Genomic DNA, 8,443 nt, shown 5'->3' with positions numbered 1-8,443 from the left:
AAACTAAAGTGTCTGACATTTTTGTCTCTTTCCTAATTTTCCCGAGGAGGGAATCTCAGCAGATGAATTCACACACATTTTTACATCATATGATTTGATTTGATATACCTTTATTAGTCCCACAAGGGGAAATTTCATAAGGCTGCCGACCTATTGCACGCAATGGCGGCACCATCTTACCCTCCGACCATACATACATTACACAAAACATCACATGGGGAAGACAGGTCAGAGAGGTATAACAATGGAAAATGCACCACATGAGGAAAGATAAGGAGAAAAAAATAACTCCCCCCAGACTGAGCTCCAACAGGGAGATCAGTTTGAGAACAGAAAAAAAACACCTCTGCACATAGCACATGAAAAAACTCTTAATACACCAAAGAAACACATGACAAGCAACAGGGGTGGGCAAAGGGTGAGAGACAGCCGATTTAGACAGTACATCCGGGCTTGCAGCCTGTGCGCTGGTCTCCTTGATCCACCGTCAGCATCGGAAGGGAATAAGCGTCGAAGGCGTTTGGAAAGGGAGGGGGGATGAGTGTGTGTGTGTCCAGAGTTCAGCTGAGACAGTCCTTCGCCCTGCTAGGCTAAGTAAACAGTCTTCCAGCCAACCCAGGTGGCCTTGCATGGAATGGGAAGGAACAGTCTAAACACAGTCGTTATCAGGGTGTTGTTGTTCGGCTCCAGCCTTGCGACCGCAGCTGGCGCCGAGAGGGTATCCGCATGAGGTGATGGTGCTTTTTACTTTAGTGCGAACAGCTCATATGAATTTCAAAGCAGTTCTGCAGTTCAACACTGGTCTCTCAATCTCCCGTTGGAGAGCCGCGAGCTTCGCCATACTTGTGTTCTGTGATGTTGTCATTCTTGTGCTCAAGGAGCCGATTCTGAGAACTCACGACAGTGTGCCTCCCCGAGATGTCATCCAATTTGCGCTCAGAGATGTTATTCCGAGCGAGCCCTTCCAAGATGTAATCCAGTCTGCACTCAGAGATCTTATTCTGAGTATTCACAGCAGCCGTAGCCTTTCCAAGATCTTATCCGTGCTGCACTCAATGAGCCCATTTTGAGAAACTCACGCCTCTTCCCATCGTTTCAATCCCAGCGGGCAGCTTTGTGGAGGTTTGAACAGCTGGTTCCGCTTTTTTAATTCTTCAGTAAGTCAGGGCCAAGCCAGCTCCGATCAGCCAGAACCTTGTTACCATGGTTCCGAATAGGTAGATATCTTCAGCACTCAGGCTCGCCCAAACCCAAACTTCTCGTTGAGAAAGGGGTGTCAATTGCATTTAAGGACCAGTTGATCCAATCCATAATTCCTCTTTTAGGTTTTAGAGAACAGACTGTGAGAGAGTGTTCCAGGGAAAAGTAATACAAAAAACACGAGACTAGACAAGGACATAAGAGGCTAAGCAGTGAAACTAAGGGAGAGGAGGAGAAGAGAAAAGTGCGACCGCCTTCGTCAAGAGCAGTGTGACCTTCTTGGCCAGGCTTGGGACCAGCAGTAACAGTATACTAGCTTTGGAAGCCCTGAGGATGGGTGTCTCCTCCACAAAGGAGCCACTAAGAACATACATGAAAATTGTATAAATACGGTTACAGCTGTTGATTGGGATTTACAGGAGTACAGTACAGGAGCCGGCATTGCCACATAAAAGATTTCATTTTTGCTGCTTGATGCAATGATGATGATGCAGTGTACATAAAGTTAAAAGATTACAGCTAATAAATCAAATTTCATTTCATTCAATTTTATATGTGTGCATGAGCTAACTTGTAAAGCCCTTTGGTCAGCTGTGTCGCCTTTAAACGTGCTATAGAAATGTCACTGGACAATGGAGAAAGGATAAACTGAACCCATTCATGGCCAGCTTGAGCCAAGCGGTCCTCGGTAGCCATGACAACGAAGACGTCCCACAAATCCCGCTGGGCAAAACCATTGATGCACACCCTGCAACTAAATATAGTCATCTAAGGGTGTTTACTCACTTTATTTCACTTCCACGATGTTATTTCTCTCTCCTACAGTTTACATAATCTGACGAATTCTGCAAATTAGTCGATGACGTCATTTAGCCACTTTTAATGACTTTTCGGAAAGTCAATACCGATTTTCCTTACTGAGAAGCTGGTAACACTGTTTGAAGCAGACACACATTGCCAGGGTTGTGGTTGGCACGGCTGACTGGGTAACACCTTATGACCAGCTAGTGTCACTAGCTGGTGACAATGAGAGCATTTGGCGATCCCAAAGGCTGCTCCAGAAACGATTAAAGTATATTTAAAATATTTGTTCAGTACTTTTCCAAACCCCAGCAGCTGTCTGTTCTAAGTTTTGAGTCTCTACTAAAATAAAAATAAAAGCATTGTAACCTGTTTGTTTTTATTTAATAAGCAGCGTAGCTGTACACTATTATTATTAAGAGAGATTAAGCTTGTGTTTCTGTCATGCAGTGATTGTGCTTAACTGTATGAAGCTTATTAAACATTGTGAAATATATCACATGTAAAAGCCAATTCTGCCAAAGTGCTTAAAATACTTGTTTAAATTATCTTTTTTTCTTAAAGAAATCTACTTCATCATGTGTAATATTTTATATCATGTGTAAGTTCCATCACAACCTGCTGTGGTTTTATTTTGAAATGTTTTTATTATTGCAAGCTGCACCCAGTGTGAATGTAGAGATTTGTGAATTTCATCAGTAATAAATGTTTTTGGACCCTTTAAGGCTGAAAGCGTTTGTCACACTCATATCACAGACGTCTAACGTCATCTTGTTGGCCACACTAACTAAAGAACAAACAAACAAACAGCCCACCTGTAGCATTTCTACACATTGACCTCCACAGAAAAGTGTCAGTGTTAAAGGACCTACATGACATAAAGCAGGTCATTGTAATGTTGTTGCACACTGTTGCAGTAATGAATGTCCTAATATGTATATTGTCAATAATAATGTGGATACTCAAATTGCAACTCAGTCTGAAGAATCTAAAAACGGTGAGTCGAGATTTTTTACCTATTTTTTTGGAGAAATCATGGGTGACAATAAACAGGCAGTTGCTATGCTTCTACGTTTAATGATGATTACTTAACCTGACCTGCATCATTTTACACTCAGTGGTCACATCACATCTCACTGCTGTCAAAGAGTTCATTAACTTGGCACAGGTCAGCAGTCCTCCTCCACCGCTCTCTGTCCCTTCAGCAGGTCGATGCCAGCACTTTAAGCTCTTTCAGTCAGAAACCTTTGCTGACCAGCCAGTCCTTCAGCTCATATCGAAGTGACCTTTGACCTTCACGGTCATGGTGATCTCATTGACCTGTGTAAGCAGCTCTTTCCCCATCACCTCCTTCAGGTACTGCCTCACGTCCTTCTCTAGAGCCCAAATGTCACCCTCCCTTTTCCATATCAGCGTTAATTTCCAGTTGCTATTGGTTACATCAGTGTAAATCAGGATGTCGTGTCGGGAGCTGCAGATCATGTAGGGCAGAGACGAATTCGGGCAGATCCCGCAGTAGGCATCCAGCCTGATGGGGTAGGACCGGTGTGTTTAGGCAGAGTGGGGATCCGTGATGGTGGGATGAGCCGCTCAACAGCTGAACTCTTCACTCTTGGTAAAATGTTGAAACTGTTTTGGGTTCTAATCATAGGAATAGACAGTTTTTAGATTATATAAAAAACTTTAAATTGGTCTGAATTGATCATAATGGGAACAAGTTGTTGAAAAATCCTTCCTCAATACGCATCTGAACAGACCCAACAGAGCACCTCAGTAAAGGACTTTAAATTCTTATCACTACAAAATTAAATAACTGGGCAAAGGACAGACGCAACAATACTGATGATTACAACCTCACAAAGAAAACAGAATGTATGTTGTATCACTCAACACTAGAGGATATATTAGCTGTGTCAGTTGTTAGACTTGAAACAACAGCTTTAATGTCCACATTTTGACTTTAGTCTGTACAGTTTGTTCACTGACCTTCTGTCCCTCACTGACTCAAGTGCCTCCAGATTTGAAACAACTACAGTTATTCAATCCTGTGGAAGTAACGCTGGCCCCCAGCACATGATGACAATGACAATGAAGTCAATGACAGTTAACGAAGTGATTAAAGTTACTTAGTGACTTTTTAAAGAGCAGGAGCAGTTTGGGGGGTGGGGGTGTCTCTCTTCTGTGTAGTGAAGAAATGAGGAGAGGATGTGAATCTCAGATTGGTTGCTTGTGATTTTAATGAAAGGAAGCCAAATTACAGTGCGGAAACACGAGAAAACACGGCGATGCAAGACACTTGCAATACTTTGGGAGGTCACTTCAGTGCACGCAATCCCTCAAAACTGGATCTCACAAAGTATACAGATGTGGCACATTTTACTACATATTGATTCCTACTGTCTTACTCTTTAAATTTTACTCCTGCACAGTCAGCGTGCAGCACGTATAATGTTGTTTTGCATGTAGAAGGACAATAAAAGGCTATTCTATTCTATTCTATTCTAATGTCATTTACAAACACTGAAGCAGCTGTGTATTTATGTGGAACATTTTTAATAATTAGATTAACTAAAGATGATATTTCTAGACATTTTAAACCAGACCAATATCAACAATGTAAAGGATATTTACAGCATGCATTAAATTCATTGGACTGGATGCAGCCAATTACAATTCAAGTCTCCCATAAGAACTATTTTGTTAAATTTCAAATCAGATAAAAGCTTTGACAAAGAGTGTACTGCGTCACTAACACCTCAGAGCATGTAGCAAAAAAACCCAACTGTGACGTGCAAAGGTTTGGAGACCTCAAGATCGAGGGCCAGAAATTCAGATTGCTTACTCAATGACTCAGAGCAGGACATTTACAAGGAACTTGCTTCTGACAAATATTGCAGTACCTCCGCCTCTTTAGGTTTAGTCCTATATACATTATACCCATCTATACTTATAACCCTACTTGTAATAGATTCATCATCTGAAACAATAACATCTACATCAGTCCAATGTGCCCATACACGAAGCATATCCATCTTGGAACGTAAGCTACCTACATTCAGTTGAAAAAAAATCTAAGACCTGATTCTAAATTTAAAATCAGCAGGTGTTAAACTCTGGAGTATCAGGACCAAGAAGTAGCAGAAGAATGACACGCTTCTGCTGCAGTGAAAAGTGATTTTTGCAATCTTTCAACACGTTTGTCTCCTCCCTTCCTGACATGCTTCCATCCCTCCCTCGAGCTCTTTCTTCTCCTTCCGCTTGCTCTGCTCTCGTTTTTTCCCCCACACCTTGTCTTAGTGAATACTGTATGTGTGTCAGACAGTGTAATCCACTGAACAGTTTGGTTCATCTTTAGTTACATGGTTCTATCTTAATAAGCTATGTCTTATCACAGATTAATTTTCAAAAATATTAATGATTTAAGCAAGGAAAGGGCTACATGTCAACATACAACTCTTTATTTCTATTAATGTCTTACTTCATTCCTACCTGATTGACATGTTTAGGAATTGTGAGTGATTGGCACACTGTAGTGGCAAAAGTTGCTACCAATCAAATTATGATATGTTAAAGTTAAAACAAAACACAACTGTTTTAGATATTATCTAATATACATTTTGTAATTATCCTTATAATTACAAAATGTTTTATGTAAGATTTAAGTTTTGTGATTTAAATCTGACATCACAAAAGTATTTTGGAATTTGAATAATGTATTTTGTAACTGCAGTACACATAATACTAATTTTGAACAATTTTGTCCAGGTTCCTTGTCACCGGGGACTCCTTCACGACCAAGCATTCAGTTACAGAGTCGGTGTGTCCACGGTGAGCCAGATCACCCCCCAGGCAGCGACGGCCATCTGGGACTGTCTAGTGGACGACTTCATGTCTGTGCCTTCACCTGGAGACTGGCGGTCCATCACAGAGGGATTCCAGGAGCGCTGGAACTTTCCTCTGTGCTGTGCAGCTCTGGATGGGAAGCACGTCCAGACAAAGGCACCCCATATATCATATAGGAGACACACACATTGATATACACTAAATATTTATTTCATTTCTTTTTGTGGTGCCCAAATTTATGCACCTGCTTGATTTTGTTTAAACAATTATTGCACACTTTCTGTAAATCCAGTAAACTTCTTTTCACTTCTCAAATATCACTGTGTGTCTCTCCTGTATGATATTTAACTGACATTTTTTATTGTAACAACCAAGGATTTATACAGGAAAATAATGTCTATTAACAAGGTTGCCCAAACTTTTGCATCCCACTGTATCAGTATATTTTGTCATTAGTATAATATGAAATAAATTCTACATGTGTCAAGTCGCGTGCCAACATTTGCTGTGTAGTAGAACTGAGACATTAGTCATTATAAAAATTTATTTGAAATAATATTAAAATTCTCAAACAGAAAAACATTAAACAAATATATAAAATATAAGAATTTACAGAGAGACAGGAATAAAAAGGACCAGCTGCTCTCCAGAGCAGGAACAAGGCTGAGGAGGAAATACTCCATTGGAGACTGGTGTGAACTCTTCAGGGATACCAGGATGGCCAGCTCCAGCGCCGATGGACCGTCCTGGGACCCGTCCCTCATCTGCCTCGGAGTAGTCTTCCCCTGTGGGCCTGTAAAACAGCACAAAACACAAAGAAATGAGAAGGCTGCTACTAGATTTTAATTTCAACATTGAAAAAAAAACAAAAAAACAAAAACAGGATATAATCAGATTGGTTGTAGATATTTAGTAAAGGTGATCACAAGGCAATCCCACCGACTAAAAAGGTATCAGTGCTTGCTGTACATACCTGTGGGTGCAGCAGCAGGAGCTCAGGGACTGGGGAGCCAGGAGAAGCAACTGCTCTGCTGCAGAATCAGTTGGTTCTATCAATACAGTATTAAATGTTAACAGGTTGAATATAATAATCATGGAGTAGACAGTGGTCCCTCATTTATTGCAGCAGGGGTTCTCAGAATAACTAGCCCCTGGTCACGCACTTTATACACTTTTTTCCACACACACACATGAACATTGGTCACAGTTCTCACAATTGATTCTCAAAGTGCAAACCTTTGTAGATTGCAAAACGTAAAAGTATTATTATGCCGCGTTTTGTCTTCATCTGCCCACCACTTTCATGCGCCTTTTTCCCTCGCGGTGCAGGTGTCTATTTCCGAATGAGGGTCATAGTTATGGGTGTTTTTGTGCTGTTTTTTTCTATTGGACGTGATGGTTATCAAAACCAAACGTGATAAATTTGGCAAGCGCAGGAGACACGACACAAAGGAGATTTGTCAATCAGGCTGCAGAATGCAATGCTGTACTGTGCAATAAAAAATCACCGAAAAAGCGAAGCAGTGACGGATGAACAGCGGGACCACTGTGTGCTGTTTATTAATAAACAATAAAATATATTCCTAAATGACAACATGGATAAAAGCAGAACGGTATTTGTACGTCAGTGGGGAAAATAGCGGTGGCTTGCTAGATTTTGTGCGGCTTCCCCGGGTCAGTAAAAACTTTCAAAAGAGAAATGAATGAACTTAACAGGTTGCCCGATCTCTTCACATATCTTCCTCCAAGCTCGGTCCTTTTTATTCCTGTCTCGGTACAGAAAGCAGCTGGTGTCGTACAGCTCCGAGTTGTTTGCAACCGCATTGATTAGCCTTCCCCTCCATTGAAGTATGAAGGGCTTTGGCTGGATCTGCCCCTTTGACCTAGGTCACAGCCACGTCACCAGGCTCCTGATTGGTTGTCGCGGCGCGATTTGACACTGGAGTTCAGATTTTTCCAACTCCAGCGGTAGACGCGAAACGCGCGTATGCACAAAATGCAACACAAAAACTGACGCGCGTGGTTTTATTCGCGCCGTCAAACGCGCCAGACGCGCTACACTGACGCGCGTTTCACGCGTTTTGGCATTTTCGCAACGCAAATCTGCTTCCGAATTTTCGCGGGACCCGCTGTGCGGATAGGACGCAGGTCCAGGAGCACGCTAGCTGTGCGTGCTGACGCAAGCTTTGATTCTTATCTTATTTTTGCTTTAGTGTATTTTTCTCCGCCGTTAAAGGTATAGAGAGTTTAAGATTATAGGCCAAAAAAAAGTGTGAATGAGCATATGCGTGTGTGAGTGCCAGTAAGTGAACGCAGCAGCACAGAAGGAAACCTAAAGCGGTGTTAACGTAATTCTGTGACCTGTTGTGTACACCTAGCCTGGGTTTTGGGGGTAAGGTGTTACCTGCCGCAAACTTAAAATAATTGTCACAATGGGGAATAAAATGTGTAAGTCTGCCTTAGAAGGGGATGTAAAATTTATGGAGAAATTTTCACCGGGCAGCACGCAGTATGTAGGTTGTTGGCGTAAAAAATATGGATTTGAAGGGACATTAGTGGAAGTTCAGTGTAAAATGCTTGTAGAAAGAATAGCTGTAAG

General features: G+C 41.6%; 1 pseudogene; it reads right to left on the bottom strand.

The window, feature by feature from the left end:
• Nucleotides 1-3,238: 3,238 nt before the first annotated feature.
• On the bottom strand, nt 3,239-4,068 carry LOC120722783 (annotated as a pseudogene).
• Between the last annotated feature and the right edge of the window lie 4,375 nt (nt 4,069-8,443).

This window comes from Simochromis diagramma, unplaced genomic scaffold (assembly GCF_900408965.1).
Source record: "Simochromis diagramma unplaced genomic scaffold, fSimDia1.1 OVJJ01000705.1, whole genome shotgun sequence".
In the NCBI taxonomy this organism is placed as follows: Eukaryota; Metazoa; Chordata; class Actinopteri; order Cichliformes; family Cichlidae; genus Simochromis; species Simochromis diagramma.
The sequence above is the reverse complement of the archived record's forward strand: the minus strand, read 5'-3'. Positions and strand labels throughout refer to the sequence as shown.